General features: G+C 43.9%; 1 long non-coding RNA gene across 1 annotated transcript in view; it reads left to right on the forward strand.

The window, feature by feature from the left end:
- LOC148525103 (uncharacterized) overlaps positions 1–20,963 on the forward strand; it is a 44,074-nt gene extending 23,111 nt beyond the window's left edge. The window contains exons 3-4 of the long non-coding RNA XR_015878315.1: positions 20,095–20,161; positions 20,246–20,963. This is a non-coding gene — a long non-coding RNA (uncharacterized LOC148525103). The remainder of the gene's footprint in view (positions 1–20,094; positions 20,162–20,245) is intronic.
- The last annotated feature ends 6,123 nt before the right edge of the window (positions 20,964–27,086 follow it).

A 27,086-nucleotide genomic window follows, 5' to 3' on the forward strand; every position in this document is an offset into this window, starting at 1 on the left:
GGATTTGGATTTGGATTTGGATTTTTTTACAAAAATTGACAAAAAAAGCTAAAATCACATAAATTGGTCTTTTTTTTCTTCCTAGAGTATTATTAACCTCAATAACATTAATTTCCAGTCAATTTAGACCATATCACAGCTCATAATATTGTTTTCAACATTATTGGTTGCAGTAAGCTGACTGGTTCCTAAGCGACAGAGCAGCGGCACAACGACACAGACACCACAGTATAAAGTACATCTATGACACATTGCCACACAGCAGTGGCAGAAATGAAAAGTAGTGCACCCACCCAGTGAGGTACGGCCAGCAGAGTCACAGTACTTGTTTACATAGTGGGCTACGGCCCAAGGAGTCACAGTGCACAATCTTATTCACATTACACCGCACGTAGGGCCTGATTCACATTACACCATAAAGTAGAGTCTCTTATTTATGTTACGACACACAGTAGTGCCCCTTTTACACAATGCCCACAGTAGTGACCCTTTTACACAATGCCCACAGTAGTGCCCCTTTTACACAATGCCCACAGTAGCGGTGTTCTTTACACAATGCCCCCAGCAGTGGTGGCCCCTATGCAGTCCCCTTAGTAGTAGGGTCCCCTATGCAGTGCCCCCAGTAGAATGCCCCCAGTAGTATGCCCCCCATTAGCAGGCCCCCCCAGTAGTATGCCCCCCATTAGCATGCCACCCAGTAGTATGCCCCCCTTTAGCAGGCCTCCCCAGTAGTATGCCCCCCATTAGCAGCCCCCCCAGTAGTATGGCCCCCCAGTAGTATGGCCCCCCAGTAGTATGCCCCCCCCAGTAGTATGCCCCCCCAGTAGTAGGCTGCCCCCAGTAGCAGGCCCCCCTCAGTAGTAGGCTGCCCCAGTAGTAGCCCCCCTGTAGTATGGCCCCCCCTGTAGTATGGCCCCCCCAGTAGTAGTAAGCCCCCCCAGTAGTATGCCCCCCCCAGTAGTAGTAAGCCCCCCCAGTAGTATGGCCCCCCCAGTAGCAGGCCTCTCAGTAGTATGGCCCCCCCAGTAGCAGACCCCCCCCAGTAGCAAACCCCCCCAGTAGTATAGCCCCCCCCAGTAGCAGGCCCCTCAGTAGTATGGACGCCCAGTAGCAGACCCCCCCAGTAGCAGACCCCCCCCAGTAGTATAGCCCCCCCCAGTAGCAGGCCCCTCAATAGTATGGACCCCCAGTAGCAGACCCCCCCAGTAGTATAGCCCCCCCAGTAGCAGACCCCCCCAGTAGTATAGCCCCCCCCAGTAGCAGACCCCCCCAGTAGTATAGCCCCCCCCAGTAGCAGGCCCCCCCAGTAGCAGACCCCCCAGTAGCGCCCCCGGACCTTTGACAAGTAAAAAAAAATAATAATAAAACTTACCTGATTCCCCGCTCCCGCGCCGTCCGCTCTGCTGTCACACGCTGCGGAGGGAGCCGGAAGACGGAGCTCATGTGTGAGCTCCAGCCGGCTCCCTCCGTACAGCAGCCAATGAGCGTCTGTGTGACTCTCATTGGCTGCTGTGACAAACACACAGCTGCCGCTGGTGTGTTTGTGTCTGTGTAGGGCAGAGCGCTATCACAGCGCTCTGCCCTACACAATAGGAGCTCTGATGTCGGATTCTCTAGTGAGAATCCGACATCAGGCGGCCGCCGTTCGGCCCCGAACGGGGATCCGAGTCAGGCGGTGAACACCCGAACAGGGTTCGGGTGGACTCGGATCCCCAATGTTCGGAGCGGTTCGGATTCCACAGAATCCGAACCGCTCATCTCTAGTTGTTATTATTATTATTATTATTATCCTTAATTTATATGGTGCCACAAGTGTTCCGCAGCACCTTACATACTACATAGAACTAACAAGTGAACAAGAAACAAGTAACTTACAGTACATTACAATGTAGGACAAGGACATGATTTTTATACATTGCTGCAATAGCGATTAAAGAACTCACAATAAGTAGCAGGGAGTTGGCAGTCATGTGTTAGGTGCCCTAATGGGGAGAAAAGAGTCGAAGAAAATGTTAAAGAGAAGCACATGAGGGAAGAGGTCCCTGCTCATGAGAGCTTACATTCTAAAGGGGAGGGCAGACAGTCAGGCGTGACACAGAAGGGGAAGATAGTGAGGAAAGAGCATGAGGTGGGTTAGGATGAGAGCTGGAAGACCTTGATGAAGTAGTGGGTCTTGAGAGCCCATTTGAAGATTTGTAGAGAGGTGGAGAGTCTGATAGGGAGAGGGAGAGCATTCCAAAGGTAGGGAGCTGCACGGGCAAAATCTTGGATGCGGGAGTTGGCAAGAGAGGCAGCATGCATTAGATGAGCGAAGTGGACCGGCAGGAGTGTGAGGGGAGAGAGGGTCAGAAATGTATGTGGGAGAGGATTTGGTGAGTGTAAGAACCTTGAAATGGCATCTGAAGGGGAAGGGGAGCCAGTGTAGGGCTTGAAGGAGAGGGGAAGCAGATGTGGAACGTCTGGAGAGGAAGATGAAGCGAGCAGCAGCATTGAGAACTGATTGTAGCGGAGAGAGGTGAGAGAATGGGAGGCCAGCTAGGAGAAGGTTGCAGTAGTCCAATCTGGAGATGACCAGTGAGTGGGTGAGGGTTTTAGTGGCATCCTGGGTGAGGAAGGGTCTAATCCTGGAGATATTTTTTAGGTTGAGATGACAGGACTGCCAGAGGTGCTGAATGTGTGGTTTAAATGGGAGGGAGGAGTCTAGGATAACTCCAAGGCAGCGCACTTTGGGGCTAGAGGAGCTAGTTGTGCCATCAATAGATAATGAAATTGTGGGAAGTGAGGTAGTGGAAGAGGGTGGGAAGATGATCAGCTCAGTCTTAGAGATGTTAAGTTTAAGAAAGCGCTGGGACATCCATGAAGAGACAGCAGAGAGAAAATTGGAGATGCGGGTAAGGAGCGAGGGGGAGAGATCAGGGGTGGAAAGGTAAATTTGAGTATCATCAGCATAGAGATGATATTGGAGGTCAAAGGAGTTAATGAGTTCACCTAAAGAGGATGTGTATAGGGAGAAAAGGAGAGGTCCAAGAACAGAACCTTGGGGAACTCCTGCTGTTAGTGGAAGTGGGGGGGAAGAGGAGTCATGAGAGGACACAGAGAAGGAACGATCAAGGAGGTAGGATGAAAGCCAGGAGAGGGCAGTGCCATGTAAATCAAAAAGAGTGAAGGATTTGCAGGAGGAGAGGGTGGTCTACAATGTCAAATGCAGCAGAGAGGTCAAGGAGAATGAGCAGAGAGTAATGGCCCTTGGATTTGGCAGCAAGGAGGTCATTGCTGACTTTTGTGAGGGCAGTTTCAGTGGAGTGGAGAGAACCGAAGCCAGATTGAAATGAGTCAAGGAGGGAGTGGGAGGAAAGGAAGGTGGTAAGGCGGTTGTAAACAATATGCTCAAGTAGTTTGGAAGCAAAAGGGAGAAGAGAGATGGGTCGGTAGTTGGAAAGTATGTTAGGATCTAGGGTAGGTTTTTTAAGAATGGGGTAGACAAGGGCATGTTTGAATGCAGAAGGGACAGTGCCAGATGATAGGGAGAGATTAAGTAGGTGAGCAAGATGGGAACAGGCAGAAGGAGACAGGTAACAGAGGAGACGGGAAGGGATAGGGTCAAGAGTGGAGGTGGAAGGAGGGGAGGACCTGATTAGGGCCATGACTTCCTCTCCCGAAACAGGGGAGAAGGATGTCAGGGTTGGTGAGGCAGAATTGGAGGGGTGGTTAGGGAAAGGAGGGGGAGGAGTGCTGAGGGTCTGATGGGATATGATGTCCTTACGTATGGAGTCAATTTTAGATGTAAAGTAGGTGGCAAAGTCAAGGGCGGAGAGTGAGGAGGGGAGGCGAGGAGGGGAAGGGCAGAGGAGGGAGTTGAAAGTGGCAAAGAGACGCCGGGGGTTTGAGGACTGGGAGGAGATGAGGTTCTTGAAATATGTTTGTTTGGAGAGGGACAGGGCAGCACTGTAGGATGAGATAATAAATTTGAAATGGAGGAAGTCAGCCTTAGAGCGTGATTTTCTCCACTGATGCTCGGCAATTCTTGAACACTTTTGCAGGTGCCTGGTGCATTTGGAATGCCAGGGTTGTGGTGTGGACCTGCAAGGGTGAGTAGTTGTTGCCAGAGCAACAGAGTCAAGAGCAGAAGTAAGGGAGGAATTGTACAAGGAAGTAGCTTGTTCAGAACAGGAGAGAGAAAGGATAGAGGAGAGAAGACACTCTAGCGGGGAGGAAAAAGCAACAGTGTCAATAGCCTCAATGTTCCACTTAGTAATGGTGGTCTTAGGAGGTAAAGGAGGGGAAGGAGAGAGGGATAGGTTAAAATAGAGAAGGTTATGATCAGAGAGGGGGAATGGGGAATTGGAGTAATCAGAAATATCACAACGGTGAGTAAAGACCAAATCAAGTGAGTCCCCACTCACATGGGAGGGTGATGAGGTCCATTGGATGAGCTCAAATGAAGAGGTGAGGGAGGAGGAGTTTAGCTGCAGAGGGTTCTGTGGAAATGTCAATAGTAATATTAAAATCACCTAGGATAATGGAGGGAAGATCTGAGGAGAGAAAGTGAGGAAGCCAGGAAGCAAAGTTGTCAAGGAATTTGGAGGGCGAGCCAGGGGGACGGTAAATGACAGCTACTCTGATGTTTACTGGTTGGAAGAGGCGTATAGCATGAACCTCAAATGTTGGGAATGTAAGGGATGGTTCAGAGGGTATTAGCTGGTAGGAATAATTGGGGGACAGAAGGACCCCAACACCACCACCATGGTAACCCCCAGGCCATGGTGTGTGGGAGAAGGTGAGGCCCCCAGTGGATAGAGCAGCAGGAGAAGTGGTGTCAGAGGGTGAGATCCAGGTTTCAGTAATGGCTAGGAGATTCAGGGAGCTGGAGATGAAAAGGTCATGAATAGGGACCAGTTTATTACAGACTGACCTGGCATTCCATAGGGCACAGGATAGAGAGACAGTGTTTGTGGGGGAGATGTGAATAAGATTATCCAGGTTGCTATAACATGGAGGTAAGATAAATTTGGGGGACCGATATGAATAGAGGTTAGTGATGGTGCGGGCACCTGAGCTAGAAAGGGAACCTGTAGGAGGTGGGCAGGGGGGAGATATGGATGGCAGTGGGGTGAAGTGACAGGGAGAGGAGTGTAGGAGGATGGTTTGGTGGCAAGATAGTAGGACGGAGGGGGGTAGAACAGGAAGAAAGTGGAAAAGTGGGAGAGAAGGGAAGAGTAGGCAGACAAAGGAGGGGGGAGAAGGGGAGGAGGAGGTGGAAGAGATAAGGGGGAAAGGATAAAGGTGGAAGCAGGGGGCAAAACAGAGAATAAGGTAGAGACTGATTGAAGGAGAGAGTTAAAGAAAACTTTGCTATGGTGTTTTAGAATTAAACAAGAGGAATGATTTTTAGAAATGTAAATGAAATACGAGTGCAAGACATTTGTAGAAATGCAAGTGAAAGAACAGTGGTGGTAAATATGTATGTTGATAAACAATTTTGTTATTGAGAGGATTAAAAGTGTGGATGTAATGTGTGCAGAATTTGGATAATAACACAGATTTTAAGCAGATAGACAATGTGAGGCTAGGCAAGAGAGCTAAGATAAAGGCCAGTGTTTCAAAGAGGAAAGATGTAAACTGACATGGGGACAAGGACAATAAGCATTGAGATGTATGAGAGTATCAGAAAGCCAGCATTAATAATAGCAATACAACTGTTGTTTTCTTGTCTTGATTGAATAGGGAATCCTGGTTTAACAGTCATTCTTTAGACCATTGAGGTTTGTTGTTTTTTGGGTCTTAGAGTTTCTTCCTTCTGTTTTCCTTCGGTTTAACGCTTGTCTAACGCTACAGTTAATGCACTTAAAAAAATCTGCACTTTGAAAAACTGCACCATCCAGCTAGCTATCCAGCTAGAAACACATATCTGGTCCTTTATAATTTTGTCTTTTTTTATTGTGTGGGGGGTTTTATTAAAATACTGCTTGAAAATAACATACTATCGGAGTATGTACTAATTATATAATTATATACCCACATGATTTTCAGATGATAGAATATTGAGGAAGTTAAAGTTTATTGTGAGGTACATCCTGCTAATCCCCCCATTGTTTGGAATGATGAGCCTGCTGGAAGACCTCTCTTGTCTGATGAGCATTTATATAATTTAATTACGCTACACACATTACTTGCACTCTGCCTAAAAAATATTGAAGTTATTGCACTAGGAGGTTGCCTCTCTTTCTCGTCCCATTCCTAGTAATTATCCAGTGAGAGTGATATACTGCTGCAAAGATATCAGGTACATCTTGGTTTATCCACCGTTTATGGTCAAGGAGGGCCCTGCAGAGGGAATACAGAAAAGATAAACCCTGATGAGCTTACATTTGATTGTATTGCGGTACGCATATTGATTATAAAGCTTGATTTAGTCCAAAAAATATTTTAATACACTATAGAGCACTTTGTTTCTCACTCTCTTTAGTAAATATATATATATATATATAGAAAAAATATTCTGCCTTGAGACTAGATATTTGGACTATAGGCAATAGATAAAGATACTATTACAATACTCATCATTCTCATCATGAGTTTCACACATCCGTTTATTTTGTGAGGTGGTCATTATAAAATAGGTGTAACTTAAATAATATGAGTACATCCTAATGTTGGAACAAACAATATTCTCAACATGATATGATTTCAAAATGTTTTTGTTTTAAATATCCAATTTATAATTACATTTAGAACAAAAACAAAATACCCAACTGGTTTTTCCAAAACAAAAATATAGCAGTGGTTTTGGCAACATAACCAAAATCAGAATATGGAATGGTTTGTTCATTTCTTGTATAAAATAAATTCGATATTTGATGACCTATAATGGGAAATGCAATCTGCTCAGATTTACTAAAGGTAAAATGCCGGAGGGAGCATCATGTAATAAATGCCATCTTCAGATGGCGCTATAGAGGCTTAGCTCCGTTCATCAGGGCAGAGAGGGAGATCCCTCCCCCATTCTCCTGCTGTGCTGTGCACAGCAGGGCAGAACTGATGTCACTGACAGTGAGTGAGGCACGGAGATCTGTCCAGCAACTCTCCCATCCCTCACACAAGAGATCAGGACACGAGCTGCCTGCAGAACGAAAGTAGATGTCTGTAATACAAAAAAAATAAAATAACTTACCTGCATCCAGGGATGGGTGATCGGGTAGTTACTTCTGTGCTGTGCTCCCGGCCAACATATCAGCTGACCACACAGCTCAGCTGGCTGGGTTACAGAAGGAGCTCACTGATCCCTGGGTACAGGTAAGCTATTTTTTTAAATATTTTTTTTCAATTACAAACATTTATTTTCTTTCTGCATGCAGCCAGTGTCCTATCCGACACAAGCTGCATGCTCGTCTCCATGCACAGCCTTACTGGGCATGTGCAGAGTGTGATCCCGCAAGTGAAGGCTCTCGCGAAAGCCTGATGTGGACACATCGGCAGGACAGGACTTTCTCGCAAGCACAGGAATTTTAGTACATTTCATGCGATATTTTCAATATTGCAATGTGAATTTAGTCGAATTTATCGCATCACAACCACATCTGAAATTTGGATTGTGATAAATATGCCTGTTAGTCATATATTTGACAATTTGCACAAGTAAGACATAAAAAAAATTAGTTGTCTGGCAAATGAATGGAAGGGGGACTTTTTTCTTTGGCACTTATAAACAGGGACAGATGTGAAATGGTCCCTGATCTCAGGGGGTCTGTGTCTATTATTACAAGAACTTTACTGAAAAACATTTTATACAGGAGACAACAATCTAACATTCCATAATTTTACACAACCCAAAACATGCTGAAATCATTGTTTTAAACTAGGGATGTGCGCCGACCCCCGTGTTTTGGTTTTGGAACTGTGGAGCTGATTCAGACTCGCTCGATAGGATGCGATCGCTCGTAGCTATCCGATATTTGCAATCTGCGTATGCCTCGCAATGTGCGTGCACCAACCAGTGCGAGAGATCGGGGTGCGTTCCCTCTTTGCACATAGACAGCCCAGCAGAGTGAGTAACAGCAGAAGTCGTTTGTGGGTGGTGACAGGGGCAGTCCACTAGAAATGGGGGACTGGAGGTGCGAACGCAGTCGTGCCTGAGTGTCTCAACGCCATTTCAGAGGCGTGCATAATTAAAAGGCAGACCCATAGGACTCGTCACTTGGTTGTATTTCACACTGAAGTGATTGCAGTTCTTGCAGCAGGGTATAGTCAACCTCAAGCGCTACGATTGCATCCGATGTACCAATGGTTTCATGCCCTTCCAGGAGATGACGTGCACAAGTGGGTGTCTTATGAATGGCTGGTGGGCATCTGCATACACAGACTGATCGCACGCAAAGACATAGTGGGCGTGCTAATGCCTTGCCGTGTGACCGCCTGCCTTGCTGGGTATGTGCTAGATTTGCATACCCAGGGTGCGAGGGAACGCATCTAGCAAGCAGATCTGAATGAGCTCCTGTATTTTCTTCCAGGTTTTGGATCTGGATTTGGTTTTACAAAATCACCGTTGCGTGCTTTGATTTTGGATCTGTATTTTATTTTCTAAAAAAATCATAAAAACAACAGCTGAAATCACATAATTTGGGCCTGTTTTTGTTCCTACAGTATCATTAACATCAATAAAATTTATTTCCAGTCAATTTTGACCACCTCACAGCTCACAATATTGATTTTATCCAGTTTAGGCCAAAAGATTGCATCGAGCTAGCTGGCTGACTATGCTAAGCGACAGCAGTGGGCGGCACTAACATGTGGCAGTGCAGCTTCCAACATGGCACAGAGTGGCACTGCAGTGGCAGACAGCATGGCAGTTTAATAAACTATAAAATAAAATATGTCAGGCAGCAATGCCCCGAACAGCACATAATGCAAAGAAAAGAGGTGCAAGATGGAATTGTCCTTTTGCCCTTCAACCCACCCTTATGTTGTATATAGTAAACAGGACATGCACAGTTTAACAAACCAATCACTGCAGTGACAGGGACTGCCAATTGTGGCAGAAGCGAATGGTTTGTTTGGGCCCCCACAAAACAAGCTAACAACAGGCAGCTGACATTGCTGGCAATGATCTCTCCGTGCACAAACTGGCATTACAAAGGCAAGATATTGTCGCCATCATCATCCGATTCCTCACCCTCATCAGTGTGTACATCATCTTCACACAATATTAATTTGTCCCCGCTGGAACCCACCATTAGAGCCTCAGGTGGCTTTAATTGACGGTATAGGTCTTCCTCATTATATTTGTAGTTCATTTTGATGAACATCTTTTCCAGTTTGAGGAAGTAGCCTCCTACGCCGAAAGCTGACAAGGTTCCCGTCTGTGCTGAAAACTCTTTCTGAGCTGAAGTAAAGCAAAGCCAGTTTATGCCTCCAAACTGCTTTTTTTCTTGCTAGTAGTGAAACAGACTGTCTGACATGCTTATTTGGACGCTATAATTAAAATAGTCCTCAACCATTCTGTCAGGGCTCTGTCGGGGATCAGCGCGGCCTTACCTCCTCGCCGGCTTCCTTTGATCTCCCGGGCGGTCGGGCAGCTGGCGCGGCGGCTGAGAGGACGCTGAGCATTCTCCCCGTGCGTAGGGGACTGCGGGCGGTCCGGTGTCTGGACTCGGGGTTCCCGGCATGGGCGCCGCCATGTCAGTCGGCCCATGTGACTGTACTTCTCGCCTGGGATAGGTGAGTGTCAGCTGATCGCTGTGCACCTATCAAAGGGTTCTGTGGGGTATATAGCCTGCTTCCACCTTTCTGCAAACTGCCTGAACAACGGTTGTCTCCTAGTCCCTAGTTGAGTTCTGGTCCAGGTTCCTGGCGTTCTATTTCCTCTACAGTGTGTTCCATCTCTGCCTGTGTGCCAAGACGTTACTGTGATCCCTGTGCAACAATGAGTTACCATCTGCCTGTGTGCTAAACGTGTCTCTAGTGAACTTCTTGCAACAGTGTATTACCATCTGCCTGTGTGCTAAACGTGTCTCTAGTGAACCTTGTGCAACAGTGAATTACCATCTGCCTGTGTGCTAAAACGTGTCTCTAGTGAACCTTGTGCAACAGTGAATTACCATCTGCCTGTGTGCTAAAACGTGTCTCTAGTGAACCTTGTGCAACAGTGAATTACCATCTGCCTGTGTGTTAAACGTGTCACTAGTGAACTTTGTGCTACAGTATTACCAGACTTATTTACGTTGTTTGTGGATCACTCCACAGTGCCTTAGGCATCTCTTATTAGGGCCACGGTTATTTGTGTCACCAATTCCCACTGAGCTCGGGTACCTGGTCAAAGGACCGCGACCTGCTCAGGGTGCAGCTAAGCCCAAATCCCGATTGGAGGGGTCACTGGCGAACACCATCCTGTGGGTTAGACTCCGCACCATTGCCCAGGTCTCGTCAACACTCGAGAGCTGTGGATGAATAGAACGTATATTCAGGCCCCTCGTCTTCATTTCCTCCCGCAACCCGGACCCAGAGTTTCCACTCCCCCAGCGCCAAGCGTGATACATTCTTTGAATGGTGACCATATCAGATGGAGTCATTGTAGAGGTCTCATTAATTGCAGGCAATTTTTTTAGATCTGACCAGATGTCAAAACTTGGTTGTGTTGACTCATCTGCATCACCCCAGTGGGTCTTTTTTTTTGGGAAAGTTAAATTTTTTCCTAGCCGCCTCACTTGCTGGAGAGACTGAAGGAGGAGCCATCGCTGCATCAGGTGCCGATTGAGCTGACAATTTCCTTACCAACAGCTCTTTGCATCTCTTCAGATTTGTGTCCGCTGGACGAAAGACACGACGTATGACTTAAACCTAGGATCCAGCACAGTTGCCAAAATGTATTGATCCGATTGTAAGATCCTGACAACCCTTGGATCCTGGCAAAGCGACTAAAGGACTTGATCTACAAGTCTGACATGCTTAGCGAAATCGCATTGTTTCAGCTCCTCCTTCAGCTTCTCAAGCTGCTTTTCCAACAGTCACTCAAGCTGGCAGTGTCTGAACTCACTTCACAGATGACTACTTTGAAGGGTTTCAGCACTTTGCACAACTCAGAAAGTATTTTCCACTGAGCTTGAGTAAGGTACATTCCCCCTCCTCTTCCTATGTCATAGTTGGTTGTGTAGCTTTGAATGGCTTTTTGCTGTTCCTCCATCCGCTAAAGCAAATAAAGGGTGGAGTTCCACCTTGTATCTACCTTTTTCTTCAGCTGGTGACAGGGCAAATTCAAAATTTCTTGCAGGTGCTGCAATCTTCTACATGCACCTGCTGAATGGCAAAAATGTCCAGAAACTTCCCTGAGTTTTTCTAAGAGGTTGTCAGCGGTATGCCTCTTAGTGTAACCAGTGATACACAAAGTAGCCTGCCTTTGAATGAGCTGCTGCTTCTTAGATGCTGCTGCTGTTGGTGGTGCTGAAGGCAATATGCCCACCCAGTGGGCCGTTACAGTCATGTAATCTTGTGTTTTGTCCTGTTCCACTTGTCCACATATCTGTGGTTAAGTGGACAGTGGGCCTGATTCAGAGCCACTCGTGAGCACACAGCGCTCTCAAGCGACTCAATGTTTGGCCACTGCATATGCACCACATCCGATGTGCGCATGTGCGAGCCCCGCCGAGCGACTGAACTTCAGTTGCTACGGGGCTTGCTGCAAGACGGGGTGGCTGTCGATGGTGAGTGACAGCTCACCCTGTTTTGTAGGCGGGTGGCGGCATGGCTGCACAAATGCAGGCGTTCCGTTAGGAATGCCTGGCGTTTGTGGGAGGACCTACTGACATCATTAGTGATGTCAGTAGTGGACTTCCTGCTCTATTAGAGCAGGGAGTCCACTTGGGCTTGCGGCAGCCAAGACCCTACCCCAGGGTCTTGTCGCAAGCTTGATCGTCGCAATAATCGTGACGGTCTCCAGCCCCCTCGCACAAGCTGTGGGTGGACACCGACAGCTTTGCAAGCAGCCTGGAGAAGAAAAAAAAAATGCCCACAGACCCTGCGAGCTGCCTGCGACAGCGAGCAGGTCTGAATCAGGGCCAGTGTGTACAATTTTGGAGGATGCTAATTATTACGTTTTTTTTAACGTCCCTGTACAGGCTGAGAATTGCTTTTTCTAGTGAAGTGGAACCTAGATGGGATTTGGTAGCGGGCACACAGGACCTCAATTAACTGTCTAAAACCCACTGCTCTAATGGCGGATGTCGGGCGCACATCTAATACCAGCATAGATGTTATGGTGTCAGTGAACCACTGTGCAACTGGGTGACTGCTGTCATACTTGCTCCCCCTTGCAAAGGATTGTTTAACAGTCAATTGTTTTTTAGAACTACTACTAGTAGTCTTCTTGGTCCCCTTCTGGGCTGAAGGTCCACTCCCAGCAGTAGCAGCAGGCGTAATGCTCATGGATTCTTCTGAGGAATCCAGGATAGGGGAGGACTGAGTTAGCCTTATCGAATTGGATGCAGGACTACTTCCTATCATGATTGAGGATATTGTTGATGAAGGTGTTGGTGGTGAAGACGCCAGGTGCTTGGATCTAGCAGAGTGAAGGGAGATAGCTAAAGCTAGACTGCTTGTAACAAGCCAAATTTTCTACATTTTGCAAACAGTTTTGATGGATGCGCTGTAGATGATGTAACAGGGAGGAGGTTCCTAGATAGTTAGGGTCCCTACCTCTACTTACTCTGGCATGACAACGGGTATAGATGGCTTGACAATTGTTGTCTTAATTTGGGTAGAAATGATTCCACACAAGTGGATTTTTTTTGTTTTATGCCCAGGCATGACAAAGGGCTTTTCCTTATCATGGGCAACAACTGTTTCCAATAGGGCCTGATTTACACAAACAACATCCTCCTCAATAACTTTCTCATCATCAACATCCTTATTAGCGCCAGCTACACAAATATCCTACTCATCCTGGTGCACTTCAACAGAAGCATCCTCAATTTCTATGTCAGCATGTTGACTTGCGCTGCTCATCCCCATATTTGCAGAGGATGCACAAGTGGTGGAAGGAGGCTCCTCTTCGAGTACAATATTGGAAAGGTCAGGCTCACACATGGCACCTGCCGACACACTTAGACTCTCAGGGATTTGTGACACTTCTGAGTGCACAGTTGGTTTCTGTGCCTTAACGATTACATTTTTTTTTAAATGTCTACAGGGAGAAAGGCTTACCTCATCATAAGAGGCAGAACCACCAGTCATAAATAAAGGCCTTAGCCTTTCTTTGCCACTTTGCGTGGTAAAAGACACACTGACAATTTTATGTCTTTCTGCACCTAACTTTAACTTTGATGCTTTTTTCTTTACCACTGTATAAGATTACTTATTTGATTTTAGATGCCCTGACTTAAGCCCTGTATGCCCTTGGGCATCGGCTTTAGTAGATGACATAGACGGACTAGTATCATCACGACTGGTGGCACTGGCAGCAGCTCCAGCACTAGTATGTGGTTCCTGCTCTCCTCTCAACTGATCATTCTCCATATCAACAAACACGAATGAAGTGGGTACAGCACACACGTCAATTTGTACCAATTTTAAATATTACACTGTGGTATCAATGACCTACAGTGTCACAAGATTTTTATGAGTAAAACACTGCGCTATCACTTACTGTGTCACAATATTTTTTTATGAATAAGAAAAGAATAACACACTGCACTACCACTTACAGTGTCACAATATTTTTATGAGTAAAACACTACGCTACCACTTACTGTGTCACAATATTTTTATGAATAAGAAAAGAATAACTCACTGTGCTACCACTTACTGTGTCACAATATTTTTTTATGAATAAGAAAAGAATAACACACTGCACTACCACTTACAGTGTCACAATATTTTTTATGAATAAGTATAACACACTGCTCTACGACAATACGTGTATGATAAACTGCGGTCTGGCTGGCAGTGTCACTGAACAGTAATAGCGTAGCTAGCACACACAAAAATAAACTGAAAAAATATATATCTTTTTTTTGTGGAATGCTAATTTTATTTAACTTTTTAATTTTTTTTACACTGGGGGAAGAGCACCCCTTTATGTACAGCAGCCACAGCCCATTATGGACAATACAGCAGCACCCCTTTATGTACTGCAGCCCCAGCCCCTTGATGGACAGGACAACACAACAGCAACCATTTATGTACTGCAGCCCCAGCCCCTTGATTGACAGGACAACAGTGATAGTAGCCCCAGCCCGACAACACTGCACCCTTGAGAAGTTGAGAACACGTGCACAGACAGAGCAGCACAAAGCATGTCTCTTTTGTACACTCTCCACAGCTGGAGTGAAAATGGGGCTGATCACCAGGACCTTAATAGAATCCAAAACCCACGAGAACCCGACAGCGGGATGATGACGTTTATGCCTCGTTTTGGATTCAGAGTTAGGCAGGAAAACTCGAGCCAGGCTTGGATCCTGCTCCGATCCCCTATGTTCGGGTGGGTCCTTTTCGCGGAGAACCGGACCCACTCATCTCTATTTTAAACTTAATTTTATGATTTTTTTGTTGACACTTTTTTGTAAACTCCTCTCTCATAGGGGTCTTTGTACTCAGCCTTGCAGATAAAGTGGAGAGAGATAAAATACCAACCAATCAGCTCCTAACAGTCACTTTACAGACTGTGTTTGAAAATGACAGGAGCTGTTTGGTTGGTACTTTATCTCTCACCACTTTATCTCTCTTCAAGGCTTAGTATGTAGACCCCCATGGAGAGGTGAGCCCTGGATCTTATGTGTGGCCCTGCTAATAGAAAGTCACATAGTGTGACGCATTTTGATCTGTAAACAGAAGAGCAAAGACTCTGGGTCTGGTTCAGATGTGGACGTAGTGTTGATGCCGAACGCAATTGTATCTCCAGAAGCAATATAATAATGTAATGAAGTGTCATATACACAAAATGAAGGTCTTAATGAATGTAAAAGTAGCATTTTCCATATCAAATTTTATGAAATACAAAAACCTCCATATGCATTGTTTACTAGTTTAGAACTTTAATGAAAAGCTTCTTTCCCGTGGTAATCCAAATGGTGATGAGAGATAAGTAATCCAAATAGATTGGCACAAATGAATATAATATAACTGCAAAACTAATTAATAAAGTATCATTGGTCATACTCAACATCCTGTATCTTTATGCCAGCCCTCCAGTATCAGCAAGGAATACACCTCCCAAAGGGGTGCAGCTGGGGATACGTTCATGTCTACTTAAGTCTCATCTCCAGGGGTCCTTACCTGCCCACCTTCAGCCTATCCAGATGTAAGGGGCTGCAAGCCTAAAATATGCACAAATATATATACAGTTGCACATTCAAGTTTATATCAGCCGCACAGTGAATAGTTTCTCATTGTTTTCATATTTTTACAGTTATAAATTGAGCAATTAACTGGTTACTTCCCTAAATCAATTTTATCATCTAATAATTAAAGGAAAGACGTCCAGTCCACGTTTAAATCCAGCTCTAAATAAAACCCTTGGCAGGGATTCCATAGTCTGGCTTCCTCTGCAGTGAAGAAGTCCTTTCCATTTTGATGATGGAACTGTCTTTTAGCCAGTCAAGATAAACATGCAGTAACTAGACATTTTTGCATTCCTGTATCTTGGTGACAGTAGAGGATGCCTTTTCTGATGAGCATGGTTAACCATACCTATCTCTTTATACTACCCAGTATGCCCTCCTTTCCTTTCTCTGCCAGACCCTATCTCTGTAAGTCTGACCTCCTACCCTTTATCTTCACATATACCAAAAATGCAGTATACACAACTTTTACACCCCTTTTACACTTAGCGGAGATCCCAGGTCACAGCTAGGTGTGAAAGGATCGATCCGGGTCGTGTACCCCGGGTCCACTACCTGGGTCACTAACAGGGTTATTCCCGGGTCCGACCCGGGTAACCGGCGGTGTGAAAGGTATGACCTGGGTCATTTGACCTGAGTGATGCCTGAAAGGCTGCTGATTGGCTGGCTCAGGAATGCTTGGAGTTGACATCATCTCCAAGCACCCTGTGTGAATAACAAAGACCCAGGATTTACCCGGGTCCAACGGACGGTCTAAACGGGGTAAGTCATCTGAAGCCCCGTCTTCAACCCATGTTCAGTATTCCAGGTCGGACACGAGTCAGAGTCGGGGCTTTAGTGTGAAAGGTGTAATAGACTGTAACAGTTCCCGCTTCCTGAGCAGAGCTCAGAACTCCTGCAAGATGAACTCCTGCCAGATCAGGATAGTCCAGCAAAATTGGGACATTGGCTTTTGGCAGACTGTCTTGTCCTTTCCTATCTGTTCTTGCAGCTTTATTTTATGTTTGGCCAGATCCTGGAGTATTGGAAGTATTGAAGCATTGGTACATGCTCATGATTGGCTCCCCAGCTATTATAGTAGTAGGTGGACTTATTGGACATCAACTCAATTGGCAATGGGAGCTTCTCAGGAGCAGTCGCTTCACCTATGAAGGTTTTTTATTTTTAGCAATGGATTATGTTAGATCAAGGCATGAAGGAAAATTCAGGTAATTGCTTTTTCAGGATATTGCACTGCAGAATAAAAATGGGTCATATATTATAAGTAATAATGGAGCCAAATCAAATATTTATTTTTTAGACTGAGGGAGCATAATTATTTATTTCTAACACTAGGAGGGAACCATTATTAGAATATTACACTAACGGGGTTCAATTATTTTTAATTTACTGAAAGGGGTTCATCATTAGAAGTGCCTGTTCTTGTGTATTCTCTCATGATACAGAACACGCAATATCTTTGCTCATTTTATCTCTGGTTCTCACTAGTCAGGGGTACCAGGAGCCCAGTTCAGATCAGTATTGGGTTGACATTTCCCCATATATGTTATACATTGTGCATGATTGCATTGCAGTTAATTCTGATGTATGCTGTAGTTCTGCATTTGTCTGTAGGCATGTAGCATACATCTGAAATCAATTCAATGCAGTCAACACCATGTGGTTTCATTCTATGTGTGGTTACTTAAGATTTGGCAACTCATAACAATCCCATAAGTGTATGTTATGTTGTATATTAACATTAGGGTATGTTTGACAACCTCATTTGTGAATGTTTTCCCCTGTGACAGGGCAGTGTATACTGAATAGATGATCAAAAGCTTAGATTTGTTTTTAACCTCTTGCAGGATCACATGTTTCTGCCTGTGCGACCAGACCACATGTCACTATAAGTCACTATCACTGGGATTAATGTTATGTTTTTAGTCTTCCCAGGTATTTTTTTTTTCATGTCGTTCACTTTTATTGGCTTTTTTTTTTTAATTTGCAAAAACTGTATTTAGTTAGTGTAACTCCATCAATATGCCTAAATTTATTTTATGGCTTGTAACGTTTATAGGAAATTCTTACATGTGCACTTTATTACAAATTATACTGACTGCTACTTTATATGTAGATGGTCTGTTTATGATACAAAGTATTTTGGCATCAAAATTATGGCATTTGACTTTGTGTTGCCAGGCCTTACCCAACTTTACCATTGAATAGAATAAATTGAAAGTCATTGTCACCTATTTCTAAGCTGTAAACTGATGTTACATATATATAGGGCCTCATTTAGAGTTTTGAGTAGCGATAGGATCCAAATGTGAACTTGGACAAATAATGGTACAATTTAGAGTTTTACTAGGATGCACCCCCTGCCAAATTTGTACTTCCTATTGCACAACATGGACGACAGGGGGAGATTATTGCAATATAATTGTGATCAATGATACATCTCCCCTTAAATGAAACACATATCACAAAATGGCGGAACAAATGCAGAACTTGAAAATTGTATCTGAGAAACTTGATTCACAGAATCCACGTCTTCCCTCATTCCTAATTTACCTGAGACTCTAACTCGCCTATGGTAGAAACCCATATTTGATGATGTTCACAAGATTTTCAGGGGAGGTAGAAGAGGGAACATTGCTTCCTATTAACATTCTTATATAGTGAAAGTTGTGTCGGGGTACTCTATTGGCTGGGACCTACTTATTAGATTTATGGGGTTTTACACAGGGACCATCGGCTGTCATTCACACCCCGGTAACTGCACGGTGTGCTACAAACATATTATGTAAGCAATGCAACGTTGGCAAGAAGGCTTGTGATGAATAACTGAAAGCATTTTCAAGCTAAAGAAGATTAATGGGTTCATTTATGAAGATCTGAAAAATGGCGAATACTGTAGGTCTTTTTTCAAAGACTATGCTGACATTAACATTCGTTGCATATTTCTAGTGGCAGCTATGTCTGCGATATCTTCCTCATGCATTGCATGGCGAAGCTAGCCATCACCTATCAAGCAAAGACAAGGGGGGAGATTTGCTAACAATCATTTTGGGCGGCAAACCCTCATCCCACCTTATCGACACAAATCGCACATTTACAAATATTCATGTTTGCTTTCATTTTGTCATTCAATGGTGTAACTAGTCGTATTATGGCATGTGCAACTGAAAGTGGAATTCGGGGATACAACGGAACTCTGGTCACCAAAAATCGCATGTGAAATGCACATCGGTGACATTCACAACATATTCCGATTGGTTAAAATTTGCACATGCTACAGTGGCATCACCATGTTGTTATATAAACTCCCCCAAACTGCTGACAACACGTGCATTGGTGGCGTTTGTGTTGGTTGGAGTTTGCACAGTGTTTGGAGAGGACAGATTTGATACAGATTCTAATCGATTGTTGCTTGGTTGGTTGTGTAAGTTTTCTCTTTCTGTAGTCTTGTTAGGTTTTAAAGTCTCTTTTTGTTGTGTGTGAGGTGGTGTTGTTATGGAGGAGGAGAGTGGTAGCAGGAGGGCTGTGTAGATGGAATCTGACGTGGAGGAGGTTTCTGTACAGCAGCCTTTGCTGGAGACAGAGTTGGAGGAGAATGATGACTGCTCAGTGGTCAGGGGCAAGACCAAGAATGGCCGCAATGTTCGGTTTTGATTTGAGGAAAATGTGTCACTCGTCAAAGGAGCGATGAGGCATTATGACCATTTGTTTGGGCGATACTCCTCAAGAACAAGTGGTCGCAAGATATCCCTCATGTGGCAGAAGATTTTGGAGGAGATCAACTACTCAGAGACGCTGAAGCGCACTGTGGATGTCTGCAAGAAGCTCTTCAGGGACATCAAGTGGTGGGTCAAAAACAAAATGGTCACAAAGGCCCAATGCCAGAGGCAGACTGATGATGGATCCCCCTTCCAGCAGGAATATAAAGAGCCATTGCACCTCCAGAGGTGGTTCAGGCTCTGCATGTCCATGACACAGGTGTCTCGCCCAAACAGAGTGAGTGATATCCTAAGGCCAGTTTCACACTTGCTGGTTTTGGTCGTCCAGCCAAAACACAAGCAGTAGCCGGAAATTTTTTTCCAGGCACTCAGTGCCTTTCACAACCAGCGGCTTTGAGCCGCTTTTAAATTATTATTTTTTTTTAAACTACTAGGTAACACATGCCGGCCGGTGTATGTGAAAGGAAACATTGTGTCCTTTACACCACTGGCGTGCAGGGACGGGACGGACAAAGCACGGCAGCCGTCCTGCACAGTGGATATTCCCGGCTGTTATACGGCAGCCGTGCCGTGTCTGGGCCTTGTGAAAGGACCCACCTGCTTCCCTGCATTACTATATTTCGCGCCCAGCAATAATACAGACTGCTTTTTGCTGCCCGGTCAAAACTGGCAAGTGTGAAATAGCCCTAAGGATTACCTTAGTCATGTTATTTTAATGTGTTTACTGTGAATTTTTTTTTCAATTAAATTTGATCCCAACCACAAGAGCAAACAAGGGCCATTGTTTTGTGCAAACCTGGATATGTAAATTATTGATGTTGTCAAATATATGCATCCACACAACCATTATCTTTTTGTTGCCCGTGTTGTGTGTGGTTTTGAAAATAAAACCCTCAAAACATTAACTTTAGTAGTGACAAAGAAAAGGCAGCTTTATTTGTTTGTGCCATTAATAAATGCATTACAACCGTGTTTACATGTGCAAAAGGCAAAACATTAGGCCGGTACCGCATTTTGTTATAATATCACAATGTAACATTACATTACAGACAAAAGTGTTAGTGGGAAGAAAAAAGCAGGCCGGACACCCATAAAGGAAGGCTTACGAGCAGCCAGGTAAATACATTTTCAGGATTGTGCTTTGGTAACTGACAAAACATATTGTTCTCTTGCAATTTACACATGCTTCATTTATTTAAGGTGCATCTTCAGCATACCAATCTGCCAGACAGCCACCACTGACGCCCTCTCTTGGGAGTAGTGAGAAACAACATTTTTCAGGCAAATGTCTTAAGTACTTTTTGAAAAATCAAACTTAGGGTTTCATGTCTTGAATTGGTGTAAAAAGTGGCTAAGTAGCACAGTGGAGAAGTTTAACATGCTGTATGAAAATGTCTGCATGTACTGAAAAATGTACTAATGCTTGTGTTGAGCTACATGTTTGCTATGTTGTACTCCACAAATGATCATATTTTAGACTTTGTAAAGCATCATACATCAACCTGTTTACCTCTCAAGCACTAAATCAAACATCTGCATATTGGAATGGAAAACTGATTTCTGTTGTTTAAGGAGGCCTGCCTGTTTTGTAAACTTTATTTTTTGGATCCAGGGTCCACAATTGGTTATCCTGCTGTGTGTACACTTGTTTTTCATCTATTCACTCATACTTACCTAATGATTTCCTTTAGATCCACACACGCAAGATCCTCTGTCCCCAAACTTACAGCCATTTAGTCATCCTGAGGAAACACAAGAAGATGGAATGTTCACATTACACGTTTCCAGTCACACCACAACGGCCACAAACACCAAGTCCACCCAGCCCTGACTTACAAGAGCCAGCAACAAATACGGGTGCTAATGCTGCCTCTACCTTCTTATCCTCTGACAGCATTTCATGACCATTATGTGGCACGAATGGCCACACAAATAAGACACTTTTCACAAATTATCAGGCATTTTTGTAAGCAGGATAGAAGGCTTTCCGTCATTAATGTTGTTTTTTTTTTTATGGCTTAAATGAGATTGTAAGTAAGCTTAATAACAATTTATCTAGTAATTTTGAAATTATGACGAGAATACTAAAGGCACAAACGAGTGCTAACATTTGTTTTTTTTAATGAATGTTACCATAAACAAACAAATGTTCTTAGAGACATGAATCAAAACATGATATCGTTTAGTGCCCAAATTATAGTCACTTTCCTGAGGTAACAAGTACCACCAGTAGCAGTTGAAACCCCTCACTTGCACCAACACCACCCAGGCATGGGGCCAGCACCAGAGGTGGTGCTGCACGTCCAAGCCGCTCTTCACCCTCCCCTAGTCACCCACCTAAAAGGAGACATTATAATATTCGTAAAATATATGTTTAACAGTAGCCACTCTTCACCCTCCCCTAGTCACCCACCTAAAAGGAGACATTATAATATTCGTAAAATATATGTTTACCAGTTGTATTTGTATGCTGAAAAAAACATCTGTAAATTACATTTCTATGCAGAAAAAAAATCAATTATTATCTATATTTGTATGCTGGAAAAAATACAGTTCTTTATATTTCTTTTTGTGCCCATTTTGAGGCATGAGTTATTTATTTGCAACATGACTTTCACAAAAACACAGTAATGCCATTATATGTAGGTGTTGACAGAATAAAACATGTTAACTAAATGACCATTGCTTTATTAGTTTTCTATCACACTGTAAAACCTGGTATTGAATAATAATTTTTGTTTTCTTTAGACCACACCTTGAAATAATGGGAAAATGATTAGGAATAATTGTTATGTGAAAAAATTTATAATACACTGACATATTCTTGAAAGAGTGTGTGCAACAAATACTTCACCTCAAAGTGATGTTTTTAATGTTTAAACAAATTGTCATGCAAATCATATGCTACAACAACAGAGGCATTCTAATAGTGTGGCTTATAGAGATGTTTTTTGATCAAATACATCGTATGCTGATATGTTTTTTAGATTTTTATACAGGCTAGTAATGTTTAATTTTTCAAGGCAAATTCACCTTACTTAAAAATTGATTTTAGTTTACTATTGTAAAAAATTCAGATGTTAAGAACTATTTCAGAACTGCCAACAGGACACATTACAGGAGTTGCTAAAAACTTTGATATTTAATTTTGCAAGACATCACCTGAGTTGAAACAAATTGTGCCTGATGCACATTCATTTGGTAGATTTTTAAAGACACTTTTTTATTGAAGGTAAAAATATCAATGTTGTGTACTATAATTACACTGAAATAGTTGCCAATCACCGAATCCCTAGCCTGCCTCTCACTTTCTGTGGCCACAGAGTCGCCAGAGGAAAGCAGTAGCCCTGATTGTGCATTGCATAATGTGGCGGGTGAAGTTAATCAAGGCACAGATTATGCAATGCACATCAGCAGAGCACAATGGTCGAGTTTTTATCAATGGAATACAACATTGGCCCTGATTCAGACCCACTCGCGAGCGGCTGTCCGCTTGCAAGTGGGTCGATGGTGTGCACTGCGCATGCGCACAACGGAGGGAGCTCCGTCGTTCGAATGCGCGAGATGCGACGAGCGAAGGACTTTCCTTCGCTCGTAGTGTCTGATCAAAGGGGGCGTGCTGTCGATGTTGATTGACAGCACGCCCCCTTTGGTGGGCGTTCCGGGGGCGTGCCTGCCGGACGGAGGCGTGCCTGCCGGACGGAGGCGTTCCCAAGGGAACGCCTACCGTCAGAAGCCGGCCCCACTGACATCACTAGTGATGTCAGTGGGAGTGATTTTGGCTTTGATAGAGCCAAAATCACTCCTGGCCTTGCGGTCGAGAAACTCAACGGCAGGCTTCTGCACGCACTGGCGATGGTCGCGATGGTCAAGACCATCGCGACCATCATCCTGCACGCTCATATATGCTGTGGGTGGTGACCCACAGCTATATGAGCGTCCAGGAGGACGCTCCATATTTATGGAGGTGGGCCCTGATTCAGAGCGAGCGCTCTGGTCAGAGCGTCCGGCTCTGAATCAGGGCCATAGTCCCTCTAGATTTTATCAACAGTGCAGAACCTAGATTTTAATAGGCCAAATGTACATTCTATTACAGATCTAGTGCTTCATTATACTTGCGCTCCGCAGGACTATAAGGAAGCGATCAGAAGCCAGGAGAAACATCCATACCCTGAATCAACTGTAAGGCAAATAAATGTATACATGACCACATTTAGAATTGTGTAGTGAGGAAGTAACCAGAGGAATGTGTACTTCTCAATCAACCATCCCTCCAGCATTTGACCCACCTTAAACTTAGCACACAAGAATGAGTGACTGAGGATAAATGAATCATGGCATGAGCCTGGATAGCTGACCACAGCACTTGTGACTCTTAGGTTTGCATCAAAAACCACCTGGACATTGATGGAATGTGTTATGAGCTGTCATGACAGCTTGGTTCTGGCCAGAGCTGACAGGGATAACAGGCAAAGACAGCCACAATGAAATTTGGTCCAGGCTGATTGCTCCCTGCTGGGAAGCCTCTGTGAACATACAGCACTCAGCTGCTCATAGTGGTAATTGCCTGAGGCTGGTCTGTTTTCTCATATGGGATTGGCTTTGACTTCTGTTATAGGGCAGCCAGCCCATTCCTGCCTTGCCACAGATAGTAGTTTCTTGTAGAAGTCGTGCTATCTGGTCCCTGTTCCTGTATCTACTGTTTGGTATTCCTGGTTTTTGTCCTGGCTCTGCTATGTGTTACCTGTTGCAAGTATAACTGGAAAATTCATTGTGCTGCAATTCACTCTGCAAGCCATTCATGTAGTGTACTGTGCTATTCCATCCTGCAATATATGTACATACAGTATCTCTTGCTGATATGATTACTTAGACCAGTATCCAATTAGCCAATGGCCGATATATCTGCCATCGGCTGTGCATCACAACCAGTGCGATATGTCTGTGAATGACGTAATTTATCGGCCAATATATCTGCATGTGTGTGCCCAGCATGACAATTCATGCGATGAATATTTTGTATACTTTGCAGAAAAGTTATAAATGAGCTATACTGCAGTATACAGCTGTGCGCACCTGTCAGACATTATGCCACACACCCATGCCTTTCACACTAATATTACAACACATCAGACAGTGGAATCTGGACTTAAATAAACAGTATTGTAATGTTTTATACCTGTTTGCTGCTGTGCATAGATTGTGAGGACTAGATAACATGAAAAGTGTATTTTTTATTTTAAACCTCTCATTGTCATGTTTTATATTACTGTATTATTAGTTTAGAGCTTAAAGCTGTGATTTATGTATCAGCAATATGGGAGAAACAGCAGAAGAAATAAGTTAGATAGAAGAAGAAATAGAATGATAAAATATAATTATCTACGCTACGTAGATGTAAGGATTAGAAATGCAAGATAACGGTATGTGCATCTTGACAAAGAGGAATTGTGGGCCTGTTTCTGAGTCACACTCAATGCTGACATTCGCGGAAATGGTCGATGTTCTTCAACTGCGCATGCTTCTAAGGGGTCTATGTACTAAGCCTTAGAAATAGATAAAGGGGATGGAGGCAAAGTACCAACCAATCAGCTCCTAACTGTCATTTATCAAACACAGCCTGTAACATGGAACTTAGGAGCTGAATGGTTGGTACTTTATCTCTGTCCACTTTATATCTCTCCAAGGCTTAGTACATAGACCCCTAAGGGCTTTATTTATCAACAAGTTTTATTATTCACAATGAGTGATAAAACTCATTGCGTATGATAAATCGTGCTCCAGCCAATCAGCTCCCAACTGTCATTTTTTAAAAAATAGATGGCAGTTGGGAGCTGATTGGCTGGAGCACCATTATCATACGCAGTGAATTTGATCACTTGTTGTGAATGATAGGGCCTCATTTATCAAAGTCGCACAGCGCCAGCGTCCCATGGTATGTACACACAGTGGCGCAGTAGCTATTGAGACACATGTTCTCAGAAATATACTGTAAATGTAGTGAGCATTCCTGGGCGGTGACTATTCCAATGTGCGGAGATGCACTGTCTTATGGGCATGTTATGCACGTGCTGTGGCCATGTCGCATACCTGGTTGCAAACTCAGGCACTTAATCGCTCACATTGGAGACCGTACTCTGACGGAGACTCTGCACCTAGCCTGGTACTGGTGCAAGTTTTGATGGTGTGACTGATGGAAGTGGGACTGTTGCTTCTAAAGATGCTCAAAGTGGGCGTCTCCATCTTTGCACTGTCAGACGCACTCTTGTACCCTAGGGTAGGGCTGATACTAGCATTAGCATAAAGTCACAGATGCGACTACGGCACAACACACTAAAGCGGTCACAGCAGCGCGCCCCTCTGAATCAGACCCTGGGTGTTTTTGGGGAAGTGTTATTAATGAGGCCTTTTTCTGATGCATAGGCAGCATTACCTTTACATGAGCCCCACATCCCACTGGACAATAGAATGGGTTTCCCGGCAGCACAATCTGATGGTCTAAATCCAACTTGCCTTAATTCATTAACCTAAATAATTAGTTACCCTGCTCTCATTAACGTAATGACACAAATGGATATGTAACTGCTTCCCACAAGATAAGCACACTCACTTTCTGAAATAGGGATCTATGTACTAAGCCTTGGAGAGAGATAAAGTACCAACCAAACAGCTCCTAACTGTCTCTTTCCAGGCTGTTTTTGGAAACTGACAGGAGCTATTTGGTTAGTACTTTATCTCCATTCACTTTATCTCTCTCCAAGGCCTAGCAGATAGACCTTTAATCTGTGCTGCTGTAACAACTCTCATGATAGCATTGCCTTCAGGTTGCTCCTTCCCTGCCCACTATAAAACAGATGAGCAGGATATGAAGATTAAAAAGAAAAGTGCTCTGACCCTAATTTACGCCACCTTAACAATCATTCCATTTTACCATTCCTGTTTACTTTAGATTTTACATAATTGAACCATTGCTGCTTTGTATGGGAGATAATATGCATTTTACAGTATTTTAACTTTAAATAACTGAATCAATAGTCATAAATCATGATGACTCTTAAGTATAGATTTCAGATCCTCTGATGCATTTTATTATATATGAGGCAGTTACTGCAGCTTTCATCTGTAGAAATCCTCTCTGTGGTGTGCGGTAACCACCACAGATAAACGTTCTGAGAACTACTTCAAAGTCATAACAGCCTAACAGGGCATGAACAGAGACTATACAGAGCCTTGTGTTATTATCTATGCTCCCTAATAAAATGGCAGCAATTGCAATAAATAGATATGGATAAAGGTTTGTTCCAACATTACAATACATTTGCTGACAGGGTCTGATTCATAATGGATCGCAACTGCGATTGCAATAGCAATTATGCATGCAGTCTCACAGCGAAGTTATGCTAATCCACTGCGATTGCTATGCCGTCGCAGCACAACATAAGAACGCTCAATTTTCCTTACACAAATCCTTAATACTTAGCAAGACTGCAAAACCATTGGTAACATCGAGTACCATCACAGCCTCACGCACACTTGCACAAGCTCTGACCCTACTCAGGAATTGCTAACCTCGTCGCACACTATGAGTACTCAGGGTGCGTATGGCATCTCAATGGATAATTTATGCACGTCCATGCAACTGCGTTTAAATGCACTGGCACGCCTGCATTTCGCCGACCACCCCCGTCACCTCACACAAACTACACTTCCTGTTAATCACTGTGCGATGGGTCTGCATAGTCACGATCGCAGTGGCCGGTACGTGTACTGCGTTGAATGCGCAGAACGCAACAATCGGCCGATTGCATGCGTAATTGCAGTTGCGATCCTTGCTGAATCAGGCCCTTAATGATTTCACTGTGCTGTGTGTTGTGGGGAGAAAACATGATATTCTGAATAACGATGTGAAAATTAGTAAGCATTGTGAACAGGGAAGGGATCAGGAACCTAAATTAAAACTGTAAAAATAAAAAAATTATGAAAGTGGTGTCGAAACCAACATGATTGAGGCTAAAAGTGTAAAGGAAAAATTGCCTCTGCC

This window comes from Taudactylus pleione, unplaced genomic scaffold, assembly GCF_031769625.1.
Source record: "Taudactylus pleione unplaced genomic scaffold, aTauple2 ptg000113l, whole genome shotgun sequence".
NCBI classification, from domain to species: domain Eukaryota; kingdom Metazoa; phylum Chordata; class Amphibia; order Anura; family Myobatrachidae; genus Taudactylus; species Taudactylus pleione.